The 27,323-nt window shown below is 36.7% G+C and overlaps 2 long non-coding RNA genes and 1 other non-coding gene across 4 annotated transcripts; 1 reads left to right on the top strand and 2 right to left on the bottom strand.

Moving 5' to 3' along the window:
• Positions 1 to 5,371: 5,371 nt before the first annotated feature.
• On the bottom strand, positions 5,372 to 5,442 carry Trnag-gcc (transfer RNA glycine (anticodon GCC)). Its single transcript has one exon. It is a non-coding gene; the product is annotated as a tRNA-Gly (tRNA).
• A 9,859-nt stretch (positions 5,443 to 15,301) lies between these two features.
• LOC133515823 (uncharacterized) lies at positions 15,302 to 18,463 on the top strand. The gene is made up of 3 exons (XR_009799076.1): positions 15,302 to 16,493; positions 17,622 to 17,697; positions 18,326 to 18,463. It is a non-coding gene; the product is annotated as an uncharacterized LOC133515823 (long non-coding RNA).
• A 240-nt stretch (positions 18,464 to 18,703) lies between these two features.
• LOC133515822 (uncharacterized) lies at positions 18,704 to 25,918 on the bottom strand. Of its 2 annotated transcripts, XR_009799074.1 has the most exons (4): positions 25,029 to 25,918; positions 24,755 to 24,933; positions 20,637 to 22,521; positions 18,704 to 20,118 (listed from the first exon to the last, which is right to left on the bottom strand). It is a non-coding gene; the product is annotated as an uncharacterized LOC133515822 (long non-coding RNA). The 2 variants fall into 2 exon arrangements; XR_009799075.1 differs by having other exon boundaries at positions 18,704 to 19,492; positions 24,755 to 25,918.
• Between the last annotated feature and the right edge of the window lie 1,405 nt (positions 25,919 to 27,323).

Genomic DNA, 27,323 nt, shown 5'->3' with positions numbered 1-27,323 from the left:
TTGGCACGGCGCAACGTTATGATTTCATGCCAGCTTGCCCGCCTATGAATATTGATTTACATATATGCATGGTTTGTTGTGAATTAGTGGTCAGGCCCATATACGCAAATATCTTATAGGTTGATTAGGTTTTAAAATATTTTGTTGCCTAAATTTTTGGAGTACGGGCCGTAGCCAAAATAGTGGTTTATCGACAAACGAAAAATAAACAAGTAAAAATATATGTGGAGTAATGCGAAAGAAAAGTCATTTGTTTCCATACATTATTTTCTGTAAGCGATTGCCACGGCTGAGCCTCGATGTTTTTATTATGTTTCCATCGTATCATTGTAACGTAAAATGGTTAAATTGTGTTTACTTTGATATAAAATTCTATTGAGGCAACAGCTGAAACACGCACCAAGTGCGCACAAACAATAGAAACATTAGCTTTAAAAGGAAAAGTCCTGTCTTATACCTTCATCGATATTGAGAGTAATTTTGGCAATTCATGATGATTCCGGAGCAAATTGCCGAATTGGACACAAGAACAGCTACGCCGTTTCGTTGCCTAAATAGTGTTTTAAGTTTTAAAAAAGCATATATATGTTAGTCTGTAAGGTATTTGTAATATGGGCCTTGTTACCTGATTTAAATAATGAATTAATTACAAAATATATATTAATTTGTCAGTTAAAACCCGCTTGCACACTTAATATCATAGAAGCCAGGGCTTATATTATGCGGTCGTGGGATGAAGCCCGGCATCCAAGGCACGCGCTGGCAGTTAACTATTGGCTGGGAGCCATTCTGGTCTGTATTTATCAATCTATTGGTCTCTCGTAAATCTTGTAATATAAGAATGGTCTCATAGTTGCTCCTAGCTAGCCTAGCCGGTAGCGATCTACTATGAAGCTAGAGGTCTTGTCTTAAAATCCCAGATCCCGGCTTTTTGCCACGGCTCATTAGAGGCTGGGGTCCGCTTGACAACTGATCCCAAAAATTGGCGTAGGCACTAGTTTTTACGAAATCGACTGCCATATATCTGATCTTCTAACCCAGAGAGTAACTAGACCTTATTGGGATTATTGCGGTTTCCTCACGATGTTTTCCTTCACCAAAAAGCGACTGGTAAATATCAAATGATATTTAGTACATAAGTTCAGAAAAACTCATTGGTACGTAAACACGTGACCTAGGCCACTAGAGCATGTATTTGAGTATTTATGGCGAATATTTCTTTTCAAATTCTATATCGTCGCTTAACACTCACAATTAGCAACACAAACTATTAAGCTTACTGAACGACTAGGTCGATTTGTGTAACATTGCCTCATAATATTTATTTTTTGTTATATAAGAAGACGAAAATGCAATAAAACCTGCACACTAAGTAACCTTATGTAATTATATTTTAAATGACGCTTATAATTGCTAGTATTCATACATTACAGTGTCTGCTTACCATCAAATATGAATCCCGCCTGTAAAAGGTAGGTAATTTGATAACTAATTAATTTGATATGATAAAAGTCTTAATGGAAACTATGCCTAAGTAGAAATCCTAACTTAGTTATTAACAGCAGAGCAGTATACCTAAATCCCTTAATTAGTATGTGAGGCATATTCTAGTGTTAGTTTCCGCAACTCCAACTCCAAGCTTAAATCCTAGCTCAAAATTAATTCTAGATACATTCCTGGCATGAAACCTGGCAAATGCGGTGGCATTGTTAGATAATTCAAATACCAGCATGGACATTATTTTAGTTAAAATAAATAACTATGTGGTTTTTATTTAAGCCACAAGGGATACATTTGGCAAAGATGGACAGCAATTATTTGTCAGTAAAATAATGTTAATCGTCAATACTATTAAACTCCCGTGAGAGACTCAAATATATTAACATTATTTAAAAACGGGTGTTGCTCTGGCTCTTTATTTTATTTTATTTTTATTTGGTTGGCGATCCTGACAGTAAATCGAAATTTGCCGAACGGTTCTTTAGGTACTTTCATACGTCTGAGCTTCTGTCATAATTTATATGTTTGATAAAAATTCGCGCCCCCGAAATACGTTTGTTATCATAAATAAATCGACATGACACTGGCAATCAACAGTAAGCCATATAAAAAAATATATAAAAAAATTTTTATTTTCAGTTGTCATAATTTATATTTAATTTATATATTCAGCACGTCTTAGTTACTTACAAACCTAATTTTGCAGTGGTAATATGAAAGGCGATTTTTTTAGACGAGCATATGTTAACGGCACCAATCATGGGGCATTTAAGAGAAAATTTGGAGTATTTTTGATAATTTATCGACATCTGTATAATTTCTACCACTTTATGCTTTAAAATTTGAATGTCCTATTCGTCCTTTATGTTTTCTTTGTATTAAATGAAAGCTAAGTACTTACTTTACTATGTATTCAATATTATTAACCAATTAAAACTATGGTTTTTTGCTCCAGTCATGGGATGTATGGCGCCATTAATTTTCAAACTAACAAATTTCAGTGAATAAATTAAACTTAAGCAGCTCTTTGGATCTTGATTTTGGTAGAATATTGCCTGCGTTTAAAAACTGATGGTAAATACTTGGTTTACACGATTTGTCTATACCATCCCATTACTGGTGCCTGTTCCATTATTATAGGAGTGTTTACTACGCGTTTAAATACGCTAAAATCCCGTACATTTAAACTTTAATTAAAAATAACAATCTTATCGAAAACCACCCCGAACTTAACGAAACTTACATAGCTATGTAAAACGCATAAAATCCTCGTGGTTGTAGATCTCCCAAACTACCCTGTTACTGAGGACGTGTATGGGCTATTAGGGTGACGTCACGGGCGGTAGATCCCGGACGTGATGCAAGATCAGGTTATTTGTAAGGGTCGGAAGAACTAACTTAGATCACAGAGGGGCTACAAATAGCAACGCACTAAAAAACGAATTTAAACCATACCTACCCATACTAATTTATTTTGTTAAGGGAGGCCGTTGTCATATCAACTGTAAATATTTTCATAGAGTTTTTTAAAACCCTTAATACACCCTCCACGTGGTGAACATATATGGACGGCTTTAACTATATAACCAACCCTGTTGGTACATTTATTTTCTTTCATATAGGTATATGTACGTATGTTGGCTTTCTTATGTAAAATACATAAAATCCTCGTGGTTGTATATCTCCCAAACTATCCTGTTCCTGCGGACGTGTATATGGGCTATTAGGGTGACGTCACGGGTGGTAGATCCCGGACGTGATGCAAGATAAGGTTATTTGCAAGGGTTGGAGGAACTTACGTAGGTCACAGAGAACTTTTTCAAATTCCATATAAAAATTATATATATAAATGTATTCTGCTAGAAGGCCTCAAGGGCTCTTTCCCAAGTCAATATAACATTTACAGTCAAATTATGTATTGACATGAAAATATAAAACATCATTATAATAATAAATACCAACATACCACAGTAAACAAAAGGTATAAGGCTTGGAAGAATTTAGGTCACAGAAATTATGAACATTTCATGAGGCGAAAGACTACGAATGAAAAAACTTGTTTACTTTTGAGCTTCATATTGGCCTCAACGTAAGGTCCGCTAGGAGTGGAAAATACGAAAAGCTATAAGTATCCAGGAGAGACGGTGGGTGGTTATATATTGAAGTATACTGTTACAACAGAAAAAGTTAACACAAAGATTCAATTGTTCCAATAACACTTGACATCATTCCAATTTTCATCGCACTTTTAATATTTGACATGTCATCTTGTACATTCTAAACCTCTGCGCTGCGCCGCGAGAGGCGTTGCAAATACTACCATCGTGTAAATTTTTGAATTTCGGCCGGTCCATTTAGAGTATTTCGTTTAATAATATCTCAAATTCTACTAATAAAATTGAAAACGAGTAGCCATTATCACTCGTTTCCCAATTTCTATCGCTCGTATTTCAAAAATAGCATTTCGCCGTTTTCCACAGATATTCGAGTGGAAAAGAAATCGAGCGCTCGAAATTCAAAAATCGATCCCCTGGTTGAAATCATCACTCATGATACTGACAGATCATAATATATCCACTACATAAAATGAATCACAAATACTAAATTACCTCAGCCCTCAGAACACTTAAAATGGTTCCGCTGTAAGGTAAGCTGCACAAATAGGTTATATTGAAAGAGGTCTCGTCGCATCGGTCCTATTTATATTTGTTGTTCCTATAATATTTATTTGGGTGAAGGCTATATGTGTATAAGCGCAGTGGCTTGGTCTTTGATATTTAGATTCTGGATCAGAACTATACCGGGTAATTCCACGACACTGTAACGTCAGTTACCAATTCTTTCGTGTGTTCTTACATTAATTAAGCAAATTTAAATATCAAGATATCTACCTGTAGGGCTACGCGAGACATACAGACACTTAAAATTGACAGACACGAAAGAATTGGTAACTGACGTTACAATCTCGTGAAATTACCCTACCCCGTTTTTTAAAATTTGAATTTTTCTAACCTCAAAAGTAGGGGTAATTAACTTTTCCTTCCCAAATACTAGGGTTCCTATGATTAGATATCATTGTGGTACAATAATATGTAAATGACACTATATTCAGATTTAATTTTGGAAGAAAATAGGTACCAGTACTTTTGTGGTTATAAAATTTCTCATCTAAAAAAACGGACTATAGAAGTGACGCTAACTGAATTTGAATGCTATTTCTGTACAGAACCATTTAATTGATGGTTGAAACATTTGTGATATCTAAATTCAGTAGGGCTATGATGGTCGGTTTTTTATCATCTGTCACCATGCCTGTCACATGACAAGTAATAAAAATGCAACTTCTTCAACTGCAACATCAACAAATAGGCCACAAGGGCACTTTTACACGTCAACATGGAATTTACATACAAGCAATAACAAGCATAATATCAACAATTATAAAATACAATTCATTGAAAATATTAATGCAAAATACTTAAAGTATTATTGTTAAAAGAAAAAGTAAGTAAAATATCATTATTACTTAGAGATGTATAAAGTCTCTAAATGTCGAATTACAAAAAAAACTAAAAAAACAATAATAAAGTAATGCGTCTATGACACCGCCTGAAATCTAATACTAGAAAATGTGCCATACAAATTACTCATTTACTTATCTACAATTTATGTATTTTCAGTTGTTATATTTCAATTTACGTATTTTAAAGGTATTATTTGCAGTGATCAGTTTCTAATAGATAGTGATGGCCAAAATGGCAAAAGGTGTATATTTATTTGAACACTTTTGCTGTCATTACGTACATTGGTGCTGACTGTATCTCTGTATTTAAGGACATATTATCATCAAATTATCAGACCCAAAAAACAATGCATCGGCCGGGAATCGAACCCGGGCCGCCCGCGTGGCAGGCGAGCATTCTACCACTGAACCACCGATGCTTGTAATATGGTTTTAAATTTTGTAGTTGTATGCCGAATTAGAAAGGTGTAAGATGCGCTTTGATGACTATTTATTTCACCATCATCTCGCCTATTCACATTCACTTTTATTTAGCAGTATTCCGCCTTAAAAAACATAAGCAAATAAATTGAATTGATTAACTATACATAGTAATACGGATGTAATACGCTACATTTACGGTTCTTACGTCACCATAAATGAATCTAGATAACACAGCTGCAAATACACTACACGACGTTATGCAAATAATTAAGTTATTTATCGGCAGGTGGTAATTTAGTCATACACGTTTCTTAAACTTATAACCACTCATGCAAGGTAGGGGTAGCCATCTTTTAAATCACTCAGCGAGACCAAAAGGGTTCTTATTGTACGAATGTATGCCTTCATGTCTTGATTGAAAGTATTGAAACTCTGGTTCCTAGCTATAGGCTCGTATAATACCTACCTTTTTAGCAACAGTTCGAAACTGTTTCACTCTAGGTAGTAGTACCTTGCTTGATTACCATACTTGATTGACTTATTTAAATAGGGTTTTTTACAATCCCATGTCATAAAACTATTTAATCTCTGAAGGTGAGATGGCTTAGTGACCGAGATGAAAACTCGCTTTATTTATGTTTGTGCAGAAATGCGGGTAGCAGGAAAACCGAGTTACCTGGCGTAGGAAACTCAGGTGTATGCAAATACGTGGCTGCATATAGTGTAGAGAAAAAAGCTGAGTACTTATAAAATACAGTAAAGTATACTTTAAAATGTGGATTTGGATGGACATATTGGTTGGGATGTCGTTGGGATGATTCGCTCGGCCAAAATGACGGTTAAGCCATCAGTACCCTCAACACAAGCCTTATTGAGCTTATTGTGGGACTTAGTCAATTTGTGTAATAATGTCCTATAATGACCAACTATGTGTGAAGTTTGGTTTTCATATAAAATTATTTGTAACAAAGTCTGATAAGATGACTTTGCTTATAGTGACAGATCGGTTAGTATGACCTATTAATCCCACTTTCATGAAATTATGACCGTTTATACTGACACATTCACTGTTTTTCGTGGCCGTCCCCACGTCTTTCTCTGCGTGGACGTATGAGGCGTGTAAGTTGATTCTCAGTGAAACTCATCTCTCACAAAGGAATTTGAGATTAATGTGGAAAAGTTAACATTGATAAGAAGTTGATCAACTTTGTTTTATATCACATCCGCTTAGTTTGACGTATTTGTCACTTCCCTTCGATGTCATATACGGATTCTACTGTACTTAAAAGAATCTATAAGGGTTCCGTTTTTTGCCACTTGGCTACGGAACCCTAAAAAAACTGTTAAGTCTTTTTTTTGTGCCTCACCCTCGAACGTGTGGGTTTATGATGTTATGTCATACACCGATGTAGCAACTAAGTTTTTAGGGATTTAGCTAGTAAGGCGGTCTGGCCGCGTAGCCAACGTGCAAATCGCTTACGCTCCGTAGCGATCGATAAACAACTTAGGGCCCGATTCGAACAATGATTTAGAGATGCGTTAGTTCTTGGAAAGAGATTGAAAAGATCGATAACTAAACGATATGTCAAAATTGACGTTAACTTTGATTCCGGTCTTATTTCAATAAGACATCAATAAGAGATGGTTTAGAGATCTAAGCAAGATCTAAGTGACTTCTCGAAAGCTCATAAACGTGATTGGTCGTGGAGCATACTTGTCAATTTTGACAGATAATTTGATACGTCAAATTATGAAAACATGTCTTAAAAATGGCGAAGTCGGGTCAAGAATGTTTGTTTTTGTTATTTTGCTCGATGATAATATTTAAACTGTTAGCTTATACTGCAGTAAACTAACGTGGAAGTGTGCAGCTAATGAAGAATTAGTCTTGAAACCATTCTTTAGTCAACAGTCAACACCCGGCACTCCATCCATTGTGGCTATTTGTTAATAAAAACCAGCGATCACTTTACTAAAAGCAACTACGGGACAACTTTATCCCCTATGAGAACAGTTCCTGGCGAAATCGTCATTAACTAGGTAAATGGAAAACATAAATCTATATATCGTGCCCTCACGAAACAAAGGTTCTCCGAAGCAGATTCATCCCCTGTTCAAGCTAAAAGATGATTCGTTCGTGCTAAGTATCAATGGACTAGCAGACTTAGAATCCTAGAGGAAGGCAGCCTGGGGTCGCAAGAGTGTCACGACAAACTTTTGGAAGTGTTGACGTCGTGGTTGTTCGCGCCGCCTGGTTCCAGCTAGTTACTCATTTAGGTACACGTGGACTGTCAAGATAATAATTTTATTTGTGGTGATTTAAGATAAAGTGATAGTGCCTCTTTTGTTTGTGTTACCTCAATTACAGGTTTGCTATATGTAAGACTATCTAAAATTATTTTAATTCAGAAAATCCGTACACTGTCTTGTGATGACCCATTTAAATATAGGCACTTACCCATCAGTTAGTAACAAACTAAAAACAATGTTGCCTTGTATGACACAAAATTGCTTCTTTCCACTATCTGATTAGTTGTAGGTACATACATAATATTGTACACTAACTTGTCTGCTTATGAGTTACAAATTGTTTCATAATAACTCAATACCCTTATAGTATATACGAAAGTGATCAATATAGTAAGTTATAATGTTTAAATATTAGGCAAAATAATATTTTACTGAATAAACTCCAAATCAGATGAGCGGCCCAAACGGGTCAATATTCTAAGTTATAGATAGACTAGCTAAAGAATGGGTTTTCTCATCTTTCTTCTAATAATGATCTGTAGTACCATTAACTTACTTTGGTGGGTCCTAGTGGGAATGATTATTCTCAGTTGTTACCAGTAAAATATTTTAATGTTCAATATTCACAAAAATATATAACACATAAATATACAGTGAGTTATTTTTTCCTTTGAAAGCCGTTTCAGTAAACGGCTCCAGAACTGAAAAAACATTTTAAAACAAAAAGGTATGAAATTAATAGTTCTTCAAAAAACATTCTAACAATACAGCTACTTCATAATTAAGTTTCTAGTATGTTAATACTGATAATTAAACATTTCAAATTTGTTTCTGTAGTTACCTCCTTCTCCTACTCCTCTGGAGTTTCAGGCGTACATAGGCTACGGAGACTGCTTATCATCAGGCGGGCCGTATGCTTGTTTGCCACTGACTTAGTATAAAAACCTGTAGTAAAATAAGAACAAATCAGCGGTGCCACTATGGTTCTATTTTTATCACTTGTCACTATGCCCATCACTTTCGCACTTACATACATACTTGTTAGAATGTGACAGGCGTGGTGACAAATGATAAAGAGTTGACCTTAGCCCTACAGAGAAAGTTAAACTACAATCATTAGTCTTATCAGCGGTGGCATCATGGCTCCATTTTTATCACTTGTCACTATGCCTGTCACTTTCGCGCTTACATATTTGTTAGAACGTGACAGACATGGTGACAAATGATAAAGAGTCGACCATCTTAGCCCTACAGGTCTTATCCATTAAATAAGTGCGAGAAAATTTACTTATCTTAGATGAGTTTTCTGTTTATTTTTTTTCTTTGATGACTCATTCTTTGATAATTTATTTTGACATTTATTAGTGATCTCATGTGTAATATAAGAATTGCTTCATTGTTAATAATAATATAATATGTTATGAGTTATGATTATGAATAATAAGATATTATATGCTGTGCCCTTGCAGGGTCCATGTGAGACATTGTATATCATGTATAACATCTATACTGTACCATGGTTGCAATAAAGAATGATTATGATTATGATTTAGTACATTGTGTAGTCCATACTAATATTTACTGTTGAAAACAACACATTTGTTATTATTTATGATTGGATTTTATATTATTTATTTACTGGGTTAGATGTGTTTGACTGCTTTTTATCTGAACCAAAAACCCAATAATTGGTATAAAATAATAGTTTGTTATGTTTATTTAAGCAAGGCCTGTACTTTCAAGGTAGTAAATAAAAAATTAAAAAAGAAATATTTTTTATTTCTATAGTTCTTAAATAATGCTCCTTTTGTGACCGATCAGAAAGACACTTTACCCCCAATTTTAAATTCTACATTGTAGTGCAGAGATTGTTAGCAGAAGTTGCTAAATTGCTACCTAGGTTTATGGTTGAAACATTCAAAATATTTTAGAGGATAGTGGACGACCACTTCCCCCATTTTCCTCCCTCAATATTGACATTATGAATAATATTTTTAAACAATTTCATGTATATTAACCATATATAGCTATGCCCCTTTGTTTTCCTCTTTTCGATTTATTATTATTAGGTATAAGATAGGAGCAAAATGAGAAGGTACTTAGCATCGCACGTTTACCCAGTATCACAGCAGTCTTGAAACAGAGACGCTTACGGTGGTTGGGGCACGTGCACAGGATGGAGCCCTCTCGTTTGCCACGTAAGGGCTCCTCTACACGATGGCCCAGCGTAGGCCAGTCCAAGGGACGCAGCTATGCGGTGAAATGAGATAGCAATATCACTTGCTCCCTCTAACGCATAAATGCGTCCCTAGGACTGGCCTACGCTGGGCCATCATGTAGAGGAGCCATAAGACTATCCTAAGCGAAGTAGCGCACGCGAAACGACCGGTTGGGCGACCAATGCTTCGTTTAAAGGATAGCGCAAAGCGAGATATGTTGTCCTTCCGGATCGATCCCACCAACTGGGAAAGGGAGGCTGAAGACCGCGAGCACTGGAGGAAGACCCTGGGAGATGGAGTAGTTGCACACGATGAAGCATGGCTTAAACTCCTTCACACTAGGCGAGAACTGAGACACCAGCGCGCTGTTTTCCCACCTTCGTCACCGGGCATGACATTCTCCTGCCCGCCATGCGGTCGCGGCTGCCGCTCTCGAATTGGGCTTACTAGTCATTTACGTAAGTGCCTTAATGTTATGGGCGCTGTTCAAACCATCATTTAATTGATGTTAAAGGCCAAATGATGTGGAACAAAATACAAATTCCATACAATTATCAAAAAACACTTATAATATTTGAAAAATCTTAAAAAATCAAACAAAGGGGCATACGTATTATTTATATACATAAAAGGGTGTAGCAGGATAGCCTAGGAAAAATTGCCCCCAGCGATTTTGGGCCGAAACTGTAATCATACGATGCCTTTTGGGGAGGTTATACTCTGCACAAAGTTTCATCCCTCTGTTACCCCCTGGGGGTGAAAAACACCCGATTAACCCCAAAACTGTTTTAATTATTTTTTCCTAAACTATGAAAGTGACGAATTTCAAATTTCGTACAAATATTAATAAGACTAAAAGCTATGTGCTAAAAAAATATTAACCCCCTAACCATTTAAATTCTTGTAAAAAAAACAAAAATGAAAAAAGAATCATTCTGTATCTCAAGTTTGGCTCACGGTACACACACCATTTTTTTTTTTAAATGTACCAATTTATATTCTATATTATATAAAAGTTTCATGGACCTACTCCAGAAGGAACATTGCGAAATTAAAATAAACGTACTATTTCGTAGCCACTAATCATTATACTCGTATCATGCTTAATACGCAACGTCTCGGACCCGAAACCAAGATAATTTTAAAAAACCGGCCAAGAGCATGTCGGGCCACGCTCAGTGTAGGGTTCCGTAGTTACTCTTCCGTCACAATAAGCTAAACTGGAGCTTTAAGTATAGTAAATTGTTAACCAAGGGATGAAACGGTACCTTTCACGCGAGTTAAACAAATAGGCAAATTTGCATAATCAGTACCTAATTAAAGTATGTCTTTTTACTATGAAGGGGAAACTTTTTGCGATAACTCAAAAACAGCTAAACTGATCATGTCCGCTATAGTTTTCATTTAATGTCTTTCTTAAGCTCTACTTCCACGATTTTTTTCATTTTTTTTGGACCTATGGTTCAAAAGTTAGAGGGGGGGACACATTTTTTTTTCTTTCGGAGCGATTATCTCCGAATATATTCACTTTCTCAAAAAATGTTTGTTGAAGACCCCTATTAGTTTTGAAATACCTTTCCAACGATACTCCACACTGTAGGATTGAAGCAAAAAACAAAAATTCACCCCCACTTTACGTGAAGGGGAGGTACCCTCAAAAAAAAAAATTAGATTTTATTGTACGACTTTGTCGGCTTTATTGATTTACATATCCATGCCAAATTTCAGCTTTCTAGCACTAACGACCACGGAGCAAAGCCTCGGACAGACAGACAGACAGGCAGACGGACATGGCGAAACTATAAGGGTTCCTAGTTGACTACGGAACCCTAAAAATGTTTTTATAAATACAAATGAGTTTGATTCATACTTCTTTATCCCCACCTTTTTCAAATCGGGCACGAGCAGCGCCAGCGGTCGGTTGCAAGCCATTGTTTATTAATAATGCAAGGCTCTTAGTGGGAGTTCAATGAATAGTACGCACCAAAGAGCCAATACATATTAATTTCGCAATGTTATTCCTTCTGGAGTAGGTCCATGAAACTTTTGTATCATGTAGAATATAAACTGGTTCATTTTTGAAAAAAAAAATGGTGTGGTACCATGAGCCAAACTTGATATACAGGTTGATTCTTTTTTTATTTTTGTTTTTTTTACAAGAGTTTAAATGGTTAGGGGGTTAATATTTTTTTAGCACATAGATCAATCATAGATCTTATTAATATTTGTACAAAATTTGAAATTCGTCACTTTCATAGTTTAGGAAAAAATAATTAAAACAGTTTTGGGGTTAGTCGGGTGTTTTTCACCCCCAGGGGGTAACAGAGGGATGAAACTTTGTGCAGAGTATAACCTCCCCAAAAGGAATCGTTTGATTACAGTTTCGGCCCAAAATCGCTGGGGCAATTTTTCCTAGGCTATCCTGCTACAATTGGAAAATCAATATATTTAAATTTTTCATTGCAATAATTTTCATATAATGTCAATTGTGCTGCGTCACGCTCTCCCCAAATAATCTTATTACATAAGTACTATATTACTTGTAATATTATTATTTCTAATTAAATTTAAATTACAAACTAATTCTAACGGATGATGGTCCGACCAGTACACGTCATAATGTATTTTTATACTCCGTATTAGTTTCCGTGCCGCTTCAGATACTACACAGTGATCCAGCCAGCTTTTAGTACCATTAATATCACTAACATAGGTGTATGTATCCGAGGCCACTCCTAGAATGTCTATGTCCGCACATTGCCATCTAACATCCGCACAAAAGTCTAACAACTCCTTACCGAATCGTCTGCCCGGGTGAGCGTTGAAATCCCCTAATATGAAGACGCAGTCTACCTGGCACTCCTCCACTATTGCCGCCATTTCCCCTAGGCATTCCGTAAATTCGGTAAGAGTCTCCGCAGAATCGACGGGCATGTACACAGAGAACACCAAGAGCGAACGATCCGATAACACTATCTTTACAGCAGCGAGTCGCGCACTTTTACAATGCACAATCGAAACCGATGTAAATAAACATTTCCGCCACAATAACGCCACACCGTGCACCGCCGTACGGCCTACCGCGTAAAATCCCAGCTCCAGTATCGACCGCCGATGCTACACCCTTTCGTAAAAATATTGTCACCGAAATTTAAATGCGACTTTCCTCAGTGAGACAAGCTTTCGTCATAATGATGATGCCTTTCATTCATGAATGTAAATAAATGTGGTTAACTTTACTTGATGTTTAATTTTATTAACCTTTAATAATGAACTCACTACTGAGGTGAAAAGTTGCGTGTCACACGAGAGCAGTTATTTTACATCTCGTGTTTTTAACTCCCTCGCTACGCTCAAGATTCTAACTTAGAATCACTCGCTTCGTGATGCAATTATAGAATCTTTCGCTTACTCAAAATCAACACTCGCAAGAAAAACCAACTTTCCTGTCTTGTTGCACAAATAACTATGTACAGTACATATGGTGCTACTTTACCGCACTAGTGCGAAAATTAGCGTATTACGTTACTGTGTCGAACATTTAAAGGCCCATATGTACTGTAAAACGTTGTACGATACATGTGCAAATAGGTAATTCGCAACTCGTGCCGATTTAAAACACTCCCTTCGGTCGTGTTTTAATTTATCGCCACTCGTTTCGAATTTCCTATTTTCGCACTAGTATCGTAATGTACTATTACAGTACATACGGTGCTACTATAGTGTTACGCACTAGTGTGTAAATTAGCACATTATGTAACTAAGTATGTCGAAAATTTAAAGGGTCATATGTACTGTAAAACGTTGTACGACACATGTGCGAATAGGTAATTCGCAACTCTTGTCGATTTAAAAGACTCCCTTCGGTCGTGTTTCAATTTATCGCCACTAATGTATCGTAAATAACTATTATACAATCGTGATATAATAAATAAATATTATAGGACATTATTACACAAATTGACTAAGTCCCACAGTAAGCTCAATAAGGCTTGTGTTGAGGGTAATTGGTTAGTCTTATTTGCAGGCAATAACGGACCAGCGTTGGACCAAAAATGTTACGTCATGGAAAGGGCCACTAGGGAAACGGGGTATAGGAAAACCTGTTACTAGATGGGAAGACGAAATAAAAAATATAGCTGGTCAAAACTGGATGCGAATAGCTCAAGATAGAGATGAGTGGAAAACTCTGGAGGAGGCCTTCACCTGTGAAGACGGGGTTCTTGCTACATATTAAAATTCATTTTGAAATAGTTTTAGAGCTGCCATTGGGAAGCTATAAGTAATTAAGTTTGCTTATAGTTTTTTGATGTTGGTTCTAAAATTATTTTAACTTAACTCTAAACAACAATGTTAAAATGTTAAAATTTCGCAAGAAATAAAAGGCTATTTTATTTTATTTATTTATTATTTATTTGCAGGTTCATACATTTGCCATTTAATGCAAGTAGCTAATGTATGAACTCGCAATAAACACTAATCAATGTATAAACAGACCCCAATGTCAGCCTCACATACCTGAATGGGCTGTGTGCCACACTTTCCCATGCTGACCTTACATGAAGTTGAATTGAACATAGGTACAGTTAGCTGCAAAAAGTATGTATCGAAAGAATTGTACTTGGTACTACACTCTTATTACGCTGCGGGCTTAGCATGGTCTTAGTTATCACGCGATATGGTGACAATCTTGTTGTTAAAATGACAGTTTTCTTCGATTTTATCGTTCACACTACGGTTGCAGACGATAATAGGAGTTATCCACATTTGACAGCGATAGATGACAATCGACAATTTGCATAACATGGTCGTCGGATAATTTGACACATTATCCCATTTTGGCAGTTCAATATAGTTAATTTTATCTACGTGCTTCTTAGGTCACGACAAGCGTTGTCGTGGATGCAAAGCTCATGAAAAAACCTATGTTAAGGTATAAATTATCAGTAAGTATCCGTTTTTCTATGATTTTATTGAGTGTTAGTTATTGAGTGTTAGTTAGTTAGTTAGTAGTGTAACTCCTCTGGAGTTGCAGGTGTACATAGGCTACGGAGACTGCTTACCATCAGGCGGGCCGTATGCTTGTTTGCCACCGACGTAGCAAAAAAAAAAAAGTTCCGCTGCATATAATATTGTCAATATTTTCTTTGCAGGGATGTCGAGATTTTTTTTCTTCCAGCTCGCAACTGCTGCAGAGGAAAAAGAAAGAAGAAGGATTCAGCGACGATCTTTGAGGGACGCTGCAAACCCCTTTGATATGCCGGACGAAGAGTTCCGTCATATATACAGAGTACGAAAGGAGTTAGTGTTATATATTTGTGAAGAACTCAACGCCGACCTCCAGCCTCACAAGGGTGATGAATTGCCATCTCACCTTAAGGTAAAGCTATAATATTGCAGTGTTGCTCATATAGTACCAAAAGTTTGTATGTTAAGATACCGCACAATCACACAAAATTAGCTGATACAAATATTTGGGTGAAATTGTTGTTTATAACATAACAGAGGTGCTACATTATACCTTAAAATTTAAATATTTCTTAAGCGAAAAAAATTACTTAAATAATTAAGCTGTGTACAACTACTTAAATAAGATTCTAACAGCATTACATCTGCTGGCTGATGGCAATTATCAACACGGGACTGGTCAGGATCATGGTTTATCTATTGGTCAGACGACTGTAAGCCACAGTATCTCGAACAATTTGTAGATGCTGTGAACAGAAGGTATGTTCATTGGACCACTGAACTACTAGGCATCAAAAACTGTGAGAGTATACTAGGGCTATCTTAGTAGTTTTTACTTTTTTGAATAAGCATCAGTGTTGATGTATTGTGTAATGAGATAGGTATTGTTTGATAGTTATGTTCAGGTAGTTAGTTACATTGGATACATAATCTGGAATTGCAATACTAGCTAGGTTTGACTAAGGTTAAGTTCTAAAACGTGCCATCTAAAATATGCTCCTTTTTACAGACTTAAAGACCAATGGATAATAGTTTTTCCTGGAACTGATCGGTCCCGACGATCAGTTGCCTCAGGATTTGAGGATGCATATGGTCTGCCAAATATCTTGGGTGTAGTAGACTGCACTCAAGTGAAAATATTTCCCACCTGTGCCACACGGAGTGCAATATCTGAATCGGAAAGGCGTTCACGCTCTTAATGTACAGCTAGTAAGTTTCAATTTTAGTTACAAATAATGATTTTTTTATATTAATCATAAAATCCTCATCACTGACCACAATGTATGTATATTATAATTAAATAAAGAAATATAAATACTATGGGACAATCTAACACAAATCGACTAAGATAATGATGTACCTAATCTAGATTGATTATAATAATTCATTAAAATAATAACTTATATGTTACTACTTGGTTGTCACCAATTCTCAAATAAGAATATAAATAACCTTATATCTTCAGATTGCAGATGTCAACTGTAAGATCTTGGCAGTAAACACGAGGTTTCCTGGCCGTGTGCACGACTCTTTCATATTTAACAATTCGTCCATTTAGGATGAATTAAGAAGATTGTACAATGGCCACATTGGGGAGTATTTCCTTCTGGGTAAGCAGAAAATTGTGTATCTGTACCTAGTGTAAATTTATTCGATGGGGAGACGTGACGTACGCGTTTGCGTTAACTGTCATTTTGTATGGAATTTTGAGTTTCCAAAACATCCCGCTTGGCGCGCTGTTTCTAAATCCCTTAGCACCACTTGCACCATTTCACTAACTCGGGGTTAACTGGTTAACCCTGGAGTTACCATGTTACCAGTACAATTTCACATTGGGTTAACGGTTTAACCGGTTAACCCCGGGTTATTGGAATGGGGCAAGTGCATGTTAGTAAATGTACTAAGATCACGACCACAGAATAAATAGTTCATGACTAAGTTAATATACCTATCATAATGTAAATAACCGGCCAAGAGCATGTCGGGCCACGCTCAGTGTAGGGTTCCGTAGTTACTCTTCCGTCACAATAAGCTAAACTGGAGCTTAAAGTGTAGTAAATGGTACCTTTCACCCGAGTTAAACAAATAGGCAAATTTGCATAATCAGTACCTAATTAAAGAAGTCTTTTTACTATGAAGGGAAAACTTTTTGCGATAACTCAAAAACAGCTAAACTGATCATGTCCGCTATAGTTTTCATTTAATGTCTTTCTTAAGCTCTACTTCCACGATTTTTTTCATATTTTTTGGACCTATGGTTCAAAAGTTAGAGGGGGGGGGACACATTTTTTTTTTCTTTCGGAGCGATTATCTCCGCATATATTCACTTTATCAAAAAATGTTTCTTGAAAACCCCTATTAGTTTTGAAAGACCTTTCCAACGATACCCCACACTTTAGGGTTGAAGCGAAAAAAAAAATTCACCCCCACTTTACGTGTAGGGGAGGTACCCTAAAAAAAATTAAAATTTTAGATTTTATTGTACGACTTTTTCGGCTTTATTGATTTATATATCCATGCCAAATTTCAGCTTTCTAACACTAACGACCACGGAGCAAAGCCTCGGACAGACAGACATACAGACAGACAGACAGACAGACAGACGGACATGGCGAAACTATAAGGGTTCCGTTTTATGCCATTTGGCTACGGAACCCTAAAAAGGCATAAGCAAGGGGGAAGTTTCGTTAGTTGTTCAGATGATTAAGTATTATGTAACCAAAAAATAATAATATCAGGTGACTCGGGGTATGCTCTTGAGCCATGGCTCATGACGCCAGTGCTGAATCCTGCCCCGGGAAGCCCAGAAGCAAGGTACACGGTCTGGCACTGTCGCGTGCGCAACACGATCAAGCGTACCAATGGGTACCTCAAAAACGTATTCCGGTGCCTGGGCCACGACCGCGTCTTACACTACAGCCCGACGAAGGCATCGTCAATAATAAATGCATGTTGCGTAGTATACAACATAATGCAACATTATAGGTAAGTGAGCTTAACATTGCAGATTCTCATCAGTGATAGAGAGGTTAGATAAGTAACGAAATTTTCTTGTTTCGCGGTAGACCCTCAGGGCCTCCGCTAGCTGACGCGGACGCCCGCCGCGTGCGCACGCTCGCGGGTCCTGCTCCCAGGCCAATTCCGTCGCACGCGCCCGCGCCACTTAGCGCTATTCATACAATTTGTTATTAGACGGGGCGTCCGTTCGGATAATCCGCGTCAGCTAGCGGAGGCCCTCAGATTGTGATGGATTGTGGTAGTTGTGACCCCTACGCAGAGTTTCGCGTAATATTCCCTATTAAATGAAGATAAGGGCAAATGGAATAAATTTCATTGTTCAGCGATTGATGAAGAAAGTTTCACATTTTTACTCTTTATAGTGATGATTAGATTTCTTCTTTAAATTCTAATATTCTTACCGATGTTCTCCTTTTTCTTGCAGAAATGTTCCCGAGGAAATCGTAGGAGATATTGATGAAGACGCTCCTCAAGAACTTCCTCATCGTCATGCGCAAAACGGACTACTATTAAGAGTGGCGCAGGAAAAGCGTGCGCGTCTAATAAATACATATTTTGCTTATTACTATGTTTTATTCTGATACAAATACCTACCTAATATACAAAACGTAGAAAAATGCGCAATGCTTTAGATTCCCTTAACTTTGTTATGGCTACAGGAAAAATGGGAAAGAGTTAACCATATTATAAAATGTGTATGAACCAAATCCCTTTTTCCCGCTCTATGTAGTAATATACTAAATAAGTATGTATTTTCTTTCAAGAAATGTAATCAGAACATTATTTTACTAATAAAACACAGTTTTCAAAATCAGTAAACTTTAATTCCTTTTGCTCGGAAAACAAATAGGTAAAAACTCAAAAACGCCCCGAAAACCCCCATATAGCAAATTTAATTGAAATCATTTGAGCCATTTTCGAGATCACCGTAATCATTGACATATATCTAAGGACGGGCCTTATGGGCAATAAGAATAACCGGTCAAGTGCGAGTTCGTTTACCTCGCACACCGAGGGTTCCGTACAAACTTCAAATTTTCTCATGAAAGACTTGACCAATGTAAAAAAAACAATTTTTATTCTTAAACTTCGGAGATGAGAGAGGGGGGGGGGATGGTATTATTTTCACATTTTCCTTCATACGTAAATTTTTTTTTCACAATGAAAATAAAAAATTGTTTTGTAATTTTCAATTTGAGCTCTTTCAAATGATACCCCACTTGACCTATTTAACTAGACTTTGCAATTTTACCCCCTCTTCATATTGGGAATTTTCCATTATTAATACTTACAAATAAAATAAAATAAATACACATCCAATATGTTTGGGTCAGCGTTATTCATTACTATTCCAAATTTCACATCGATAGCTTAAGTACTTCTCGAGATATTTAGCAATAGCACCATAAGGGTTCCTTTTGTACCTTTTTGGTACGGAACCCTAATAAACATACGTGTATTTTTGATATGGCCGCAAACGTAAACTAGACGGAGGGTGCGAGGACAGCGCTTAGCTCAGACGTCTTCCTCTTCCATTATAACTGTGTCTTCCAAGTTCTCAATAATCTCGGTGTCCTCCAATGTGTTAATACTGGAACAATACCAAAATATAATTTATAATAATAATTAAGAAGTGGGTCCTTTATTCAAGGTACGAGATATTAACGGTGATTACTTTTGAAGCCACATCCATATATGTGTGTAAGTTGAGTCTCTCGAGCAACTCGCAGATGGCGTTGCAATCGTTTAAAAAACATGTCACTAGGTACAACAAACCCAAAGGAACAAAACCGACATTAGACGATTCGATGGTAATCCCAGCCAGTGTAGACGTGCCTCGGCCGAGGCGGCGCACTAGGGCGAGGAAAACGCGCGCTCCGCCTCGTCCGAGGCACGTCTACACTGGCCGTTTTGTGCGTGAGGAAGTTGCCTGGCGCGTATGCTCGCTCTGTGTGGACCCGGCTATTTGAGTTACTTTTGTTTGGTGACTAACTAATCAAAGATGAAATAAGATTTACCACAATTATGAATGAGGAGTAGAAATTCACGATAAAAAAGCTATGCATTTGACATTTCGAAAGACCTCCGTCTACACTAGCACCCCTAGTGGCGAAATTAAACGCGGTAGCACTCATTCGGGCGTTAATAATATTGTATTCCAAAGGCTCTCATACACGAAAATAAGATCTTGCTCCTTGGAAAGGTCAGAGGATGAACCTATAATTAGTCAGGTAGTTCAACCTCAGGGTAGGAGTGCTTGTTCATTCGTTCGCGTGTTATTACTAGTACATACTACTTAAACAATAAATAATACGTTTATTTGTTAGTTGATATGAGCAAAGAAAATTTGAAATAGAGGTGGATTGTCAATGAAAATTTTGTAGCTACAGCAGATTTACTGCCATCTTTAGGCACACGATTAAAACTTTTAGAACGCCATTTGACTTTGATCCTTATTCTTTTACTGATGTGTCAAATTTGTTAAATATCAGAAAGGGGCGCCATATTACCGGGCATAACCCGGCCCGGGCCTTTGATCTATTAGATGGCGCCACTTTTTGATATTTAACAAATTATACACATATCAGTGTACGGATAAGGATCAAAGTCAAATGACGTTCTAAAAGTTTTAATCATGTGTCGAAAAATTGCAGTAAATTTACTGTGGCTACAAAGGTTTCTTTGAGAATCCACCTGTTTCAAATTTTCTTTGATATCAGTATTAAAAGTCTTACCGATTCGCCAACAAGTCGTGCCCCTCCTTCAAAACACTCCATTTTTGTTTCTGCGCCTCATTAAAAATTTTCAGTTCGTTCAGGATATCCTGTCAACATAAAATATGTTATAGCAAGTTTAAACTAAGTGGTATCACAGAGCACATAATAAATAGCGCCATCTACCACAATGGAGATTATCTGTTCTACATAACTACATTTACTTGTTCCAGCTCATACTAAAGTTGCACAAGAAAGCCTTCATATACCACTGATTTCTTACGGGCTCCCCGTATACCTACTTATTGTGGGAATACAGAATTTGAGTCAAACATATCCATACACAATTTACGGTATTAACAGCTTTATATCTTATTTCTGTTATGATAACTGACTCACACAAAATATAACTATAATAAGTTGTCAAATTTTATGAACATTTAACTATTAACAACAACCAACACCAGATTTGACTATTATGATACTACCAAACGCTGATATATACCGCACACGAATGAGAAGCTAATAGGTTACTTAGGATTGAATAAGTCTAGTGTTATGAAATATATTAGTAATAATAACATTGCCGTGTACCGTCCAGTCAAACATATGACTATGGTCAAGATTTCAAGATAAATAAAATTCCAGCCTTTCAATAAAATGCATGTTAATTATAAGTTTCATAATAACCCTCTTATGGGTAGTTGGTGGTGTTATTTTATTTAAACGGCACTGTACGATACGAGAAATCCCGAAATGTAGATTTTGCGATTGCTCGCGTATATATATATTTATTATTTGTATGTTTTATCAATACAAATAAGGTCAGATGGGGTAAGCGAAATATGGAGGCAAGAGAAACACTTGTAGGGAATGGTACGTCAAGTATGGAGCTTACAGGCTTTATGTATGCATTCTTACTGCCAAGTTACTGTTTTTCTTGTCCCAAGTTAAATAAACAATGTTTCTCGTACTCAACCTGATCTTAAAACAGAATTATTAGTTCATAAATTAATTAATTACTCTTAAAATATTATCATGCTCATGCTGCAGATGATTAAATTGTGCTGTCGAAGGTGCCGGTTCCGTCGTGCGGTTGCGGGGCAAGTACACAGCTCTGTGTACGTGGATACGCGTGCAGGGCGCGGATCCACGTACACAGAGCTGTGTACTTGACGTGCAGGCAGGACAAGACGTGCGGGTTGGGCGGTTATTGCGGAACGAGCGAGAAGGGCGGGACGGGCATAGCGGGCGGAAAGGGCGGCAAGAGAGGGACGTTCGGGTAGTCCAGGACTTGTGGGCAGTACTGAATGCGTGGAGCGTATAGGGCTGGCAGAAGGAGAGGGAGACGAGGACAAATGAGAGGTGGAGAAGTGGGGTTGTTCGCTGAGCAAGGCCGCAGTAACGGTGGCGGTTGTTGGAACAACAACGAGATTTTCAGCAGTGGCAGAAAACGTGCTGCCAGCCACACTGTTCCCAGCACCCGAAAACTCAACGTAGTCGTCAATCTGAGGCAATGAGCACATGCAAGTTTAAAATATTTGTTATAAGAATGAAAACAAGCAAAAGATTGTAAAAACTTTTACCCGACTATGATTTTTTTCTTAACTATAGCACCTCTTCCTTGTCCAAAGTCAGTTAAATATTATTATGTAGTCTATGTCACCCCATAAAAATGAACCTATAAACACCTCATTCACCAAAATTGATTAGTAATTTATACACAACAAAAACATACCGGCATATATACGGCATCCATACGTAGACTGCTAAAATCATAACCCTTCCCATTCTCATAGTCGGGTAAAAATAATTCCGGTTAAACCAAACCAAAAACTTAAAAAGTAAATATATCTGAAAATGCTAGCTTCTGCAAGGGTGTCGCCAGCGGGGAGCAGGTGCCCACCTAGAGAATAAAATCTGTTGTCATTTATACATGATTAGCCGGGTCCACACAGAGCGAGCATACGCGTGAGGCAATATTCTCACGCACAAACTGGCCAGTGTAGACGTGCGCTCGGGCAAGGAAAACGCACGCGCCTCCTCGGTCGCTCTGTGTGGACTCGGCTATATAAATTCAACAATATTTATACCCATAGTCATAACTGCATGCGATTATGGCAAAATTAATACACTAACTATACTTATTAATAGTATTAAAACAGCTTTTACAGTACAGTCAGCGTCAAATACTTTGTAGCAACCAAAGTAGCCAAATAGTTCGGTACACCATATATTTAGTATGGTGTACTACGAAGTATTTGACGCTGACTGTACATATGGTACTACTTTACCGCACTAGTGCGAAAATTACCATATTACGTTACTGTGTCAAACATTTAAAGGGTACCTTATGTACTGTAAAACGTTGTACGATACATGTGCGAATAGGTAATTCGCAACTCGTGTCAATTTAAAACACTCCCTTCAGTCGTGTTTTAATTTATCGCCACTCGTTTCAAATTTTCTGACTTGTTATTATATGCCGATACTAAAATATACACCATTATTAAATCAAGTGATGATTGTATGAAACTTCAAGCTGATCTTGATAGACTGAGTTTATATTGTTCTATGAATGAACTGTACTTGAATGTCGAAAAATGCTGTGCCATTACATTTACAAGAAAACGCAATAAGATAGAGTATAATTATTCATTAAACAACAAAAATTTAAGGGTTTTGTCTGAAGTGAAGGACCTGGGGTTAAATCTTGATAGCGAACTACAATTTATTTCACATATTGACAAAATTTCAGCAAAAGCATACAGAATGTTGGGATTCATTTTCCGACAAAGCAGGGATTTTACAAACCCTAAGACTCTGCAACTTCTCTTTAACGCATTTGTTAGGTCCAACTTAGAATACGCTACTACAGTCTGGAATCCTCATTTCAATGTTCACATTAACACAATTCAAAAAATTCAGAACAAATTTATCAGAACAATGAAATTTAATATAAATTTAAATCTTTTTGCCCTGACAATTTCTCTCTTCAACCCCGTAGAGAAATTCGAGATCAGATATTTTTGTTCAAAATCATACATGGCCTTATTGATTCTCCCAATCTTTTGTCTAAAATTTCAATTCGATGTCCTGATCGGCGAACTCGCTCCACAAACCTATTTGCAATTAACTTTGGTCGTACTACATATGCAAGAAATAAGTTCTTAGCTAGAGCGTGTAGAACTTATAATGAAATTTTTTCTGATATTGATATATTCCATTTATCATTACAACAGTTTGTTTCTGTAATAAAATGTACAGCTAATAATAATATTGATTAGTTACTATATTTCAGCATACTTGCCAATTTGTTAATATTGTTTTCAACAGTTTGAGTTATTTGAGTTTTGCATGTTTTGATATTAATGTTAATTTCTGAGCAACATAATTGTTATTACTCATTAGTGGAAACTGTTTGGCTTGTGGATGTGTAATCTGATTAACTATGTGTGTTGTTTTTGCCTGTTTGTTTCCCAAAGGTTTAATTAAATAAATAAATTAACTATTTTTCGCACTTGTATCGTAATGTACTATTGCAATACATATTGTGCTACTTTACCGCCCTAGTGCAGTAACTAGCACTATACATGCATATATTGAAAAGTGCCATATGTACTGTAAGACGTTGTATGTACAATATACATGCAAAAAGGTAATTTCCTACTTTTTGCACTTGTATCGCAAAGTACTTTTAGAAACTACTTAGCCTGACATTAACTCAACAGATACAATAAACAAGACACAATAAACTCTTCATGGTCTTAGTTTAAGCAAAGAGAAATAAGAAAGCTTAGATTACTCACTTCATAAATATTATTAAGAAATTAAAATCAAATCAAATGTTCGACGACCGGTTTAGCCTAGTGGGTCACTACAGCAAAACTATACATATTAAATACCTTTTTTAGAAAACATTATAATAAGCAACTGACTCTTTGACCTGCATTATCATGACCTCAGTAATCATTAAGATGTTAATTTTATTAGTTATTATACTTCATTTTATTACTATGCACAGATTGCACTGTAATTTCATTCAATATTATATAATTATAAAAAAGTGTCTTGTTTAGGAAGACTTCTATGCGGACTAAGTGATGGAAATCTTAACTATGGGAAGCATATTTACTTACCACTTTCCATGCCTGCACTGACTTATTGGGCCCGTGCTCCCTTAAGGCCTGTGCAAGGGCCTCCCATTGCGCCTCGTACCTCTGGGGTCCTTAGAGGCCCGTCAAATTCCCGGTTGGCGAACCGGGTGTGCTGTGACATGTATTCAACGAGCAATCTAATTTGTGCTGCGTTCGAGCGACTGAAAAAAAACAGTCACATAAGTTAACGATCAAAGGAACTGGCAAATAGCTATATTTTTCTGCAAATAAATTCTTTTTGTTTTGTGTAACTTACATTTTTGGATTTTTGGGTGGCATCCTTTCAAAAGTGGTAGCGGCGGTTTGGCCAAACACTTCACAGTAATAACACGCAAACTGCCGATAAAACTTTTCAAGTTGTCAAAATAGCAAACAACGGAACAACAAACGGAAAAGGCTTTAATATTTCCTGAGGAGTAGTGGGCAACATATTTTCATCACTGTGATCACTGTCACACATTTTTATTTAGTATTATTCACGGTTTCACTCACAAAACAAAACTTTATGAGTTTTCAAACTTCAACAATGACTTCAACGCAGAGGAATACTCGTGGGCGTCCGTTGTAAAAAAAAATGTTTGTGTTTGCCTAACAATCACAGAACAGAGGGCCTACCGTGAACCACGTTCGACGTGTTGCCTCCCTGTCATACTTACGTACGAATTTATAAGTGCGACAGAGAGGCAACACGTCGAACGTGGTTCGCGGTAGGCCCTGACGCGTCGCAGCAGCGTGCAGCGTGTTTAAGTAGACCGAAGTATGACAGACGCCGCGACGGTATTACATTTCGAAACGCCACCGTTGGCAAATTTGCATTGAATTGAGTCTCCTTAAACAAGAAATATTTTATCGAAATATGTGAAGTTCTATTTTCAACATTTTTATAGTAGCGATAAAATTCGGTGGTTTTCCGATTAATATTATTTAGGAACGCACCGTAAATTTTATACTGCGTACTCAACTTGAATTTGCGTACTATTTTTAAGAGGTGCACGTAACGGAACGCAAAACCCATCTGGCAACACTGACTAAGATCTTTCAAAGATATTCTAACGTCAAAGTGACATTGGTCATCCGAATCGTGCAGCTTCTGTCAATTATACCACATACAAACGATATCTAATTGAGAACTTATCTATATCTAAACCAGAACTTAACGATCTCATATCTTTTCCGTATTGCATTTTTCGAATAGGGCCGTATCACTGTCGCACTAAAATGAAAGAGTGATAGAACATAAACACAAAGAGTTTCGTTATCGAAGCGAAAGCGATTGTCACCTTGGCTAGGCCGGCTGGTTATTAACGATTCAGTATTAATCCATTTTTGTACCTCCCTAGGGACTTTATTCTTGAATGTGTATTTTAGGTATCAACATGATATATAAAACGTAATAAGAAAGATTAAATATGCACCAGGGGATCTAGGCAAGATTACAATCGTCTAGATCCCCTGAAACTAGAAAACGTCAACCAAAACTTAAACTAGAGGCTGAGCTGTAGACCTCCGGAATTCGAAATGGCGGAGTTTTGGGGACATAACTCCACCATTTCGAATAAAATCCAAAACTGAATCGACAAAAAAAATGTATAATTAACGAACCTGCTCATTAAATTTCACGAGAATCGAACTAGAATCAACGCTTCTGTTTTGTATGGGTAATAAACGAAAAGTATCTAAATAATTAAATATATCAATATTTAGATACTCGTATAACTGTAGAACAATCTACATACAAAATCACTTTACAGTTTCGAAATTATTAAAATATAAGTAAGTGTGTTATGATTGCATTAACTAAGTATTCGATAGCAGGGAAAATTGTACTAGAATATTGGGAAATACCTACTCAAATGATTCTGTCGTTAGGGAATATTACGCTATCAGACAAGAATGTTTCGTGCCAAGTGAGTAGTGCAATCTTGTGGACGATAGTTAAGATAGTGAACTGCGAGTGATATTTAGTAGCCTAAAAATATAGTGTTAGGAGTTCAACTTCTCCCTGTTTATTTTAATTCTTATAATTACTCCTTAAATGGGCGTCTTCGGTGGAATAATTTAAAATTGCACGGCCGATTAATGGGGTCCTTAAAAACCTTACTTACCAGCTTTGGATATTTTTAGGGGATGTATTTTAACTTAAAACGTAGCAAACCTTTTAAATTATGTCTCTAACAAACATCAATGTCAAAATGACGGACGATAATTTTAGATTTATTTTTACAGACACATTTATTTCCATGCTTTTTGGTGATTCATTCATTATTACTATAATTTTTTTTTTTGGACAAACAATGTATTTACACATTTAAACAATTAATTTAAACACGATGAGCTAATTTATAATATATATACCTACACTAATACATCATATATATATATGGAGTTGCAGGCGTCCATAGGCTACGGTGACTTCTTACCATCAGGCGGGCCGTATGCTTGCTTGCCACCGTCGTGGTATAAAAAAAAATTATAAATTGCGCAACATTTTTAATTGCTCGGTCCAGTAGTGCTGACAAGCAATTTCCATTAGAATGCTGCTGGGACTACG

The sequence above is a fragment of the Cydia pomonella genome, chromosome 3, assembly GCF_033807575.1.
Source record: "Cydia pomonella isolate Wapato2018A chromosome 3, ilCydPomo1, whole genome shotgun sequence".
NCBI lineage: Eukaryota > Metazoa > Arthropoda > Insecta > Lepidoptera > Tortricidae > Cydia > Cydia pomonella.
The sequence above is the reverse complement of the archived record's forward strand: the minus strand, read 5'-3'. Positions and strand labels throughout refer to the sequence as shown.